This window comes from Tuber melanosporum, assembly GCF_000151645.1.
Source record: "Tuber melanosporum whole genome shotgun sequence assembly, scaffold_13, strain Mel28".
Classification (NCBI taxonomy): Eukaryota; Fungi; Ascomycota; class Pezizomycetes; order Pezizales; family Tuberaceae; genus Tuber; species Tuber melanosporum.
The window spans coordinates 67,773-68,793 of NW_003298786.1; positions in this window are offsets into that span (position 1 = coordinate 67,773).

Below are 1,021 nucleotides of genomic sequence, written 5' to 3' on the forward strand. Positions count from 1 at the left end.
ATGGGAAAGGGCTATCCAGCCACATGTGGCTGGGACAAGAGCTTTACCACAGGACTCTTTGTTTGGTTCAACTCCAACTATGGCTCAGAATATTCTCCAGCTCCAAACTCTTCTCCCCCTAAAAACTCTCAGAATGTTGACCCTGCATCTTCCCTCCCTCCCGCCAAAGTCAATTCAACTGGCACTATAGTTGAAGCTGGCTCTTAGTCCGTTACACCTCCCCATACTGTGGCTGCCAAGGACAAGGTACCCAGTTTCCTCTACCAGGGCCCCACCTTTAGGACTAGCTCTTCTACCCCCTTCTTCCTGGTTGAAATATCATCTAGCAAAAGGCCTCTTTACAAGTCCTTGACGTTCAAGCTTGATAGCCCTGATAACAAGGACTACAACCTCCTAGTTGCCAGGATTCACTGCTGTACATGGTCAGAACCCCCCACCAAACATTCCACTGTCCCCCTCCTTGGTTCTCAGTTTTTGAAGGCTATTAACATTGATGAATAGCGGAAGAAACAGATCGTTACTACTCTCTCTAGCTTGCGCCTAGACATTCATCATAGGTGCTTAGCTATTCCCCCACCTGTAATACTCTAGTCGACCATCAAGGCTACACCCCCTTTCCTGTCCCCACTAGTGACCCGGAATGTCCTACCCATCTCTGAGGTGCTAGCCAGTAATACTCCCATGAGCCTGGATGATAGGTGCAACTCTGAGGTTACTGGTCTGGGTGACAGTGTACATACCCCCTCTCTAGCAATGGCTTTATCACCCCTGGTATTTGATAAATGCTAGGTGTCTTCACATGGTGGGTATTTAGAAAGTTCTCTTGAGATCCCACACAATACCCAGACTCTTTAGAGGTACAACTCCAGGATACCCAGCCCGAAGCCACCGATACTACTTTGACTCAAGCGCGTTCAATTATAACAGGCATCTGCAAAATATTGGATGTAGGTAGGACTCCCTCCCCTGGACCTTGATTGCATAGTGTAATTGGATCTATGTTGGAAGGCCTGTAGGATAT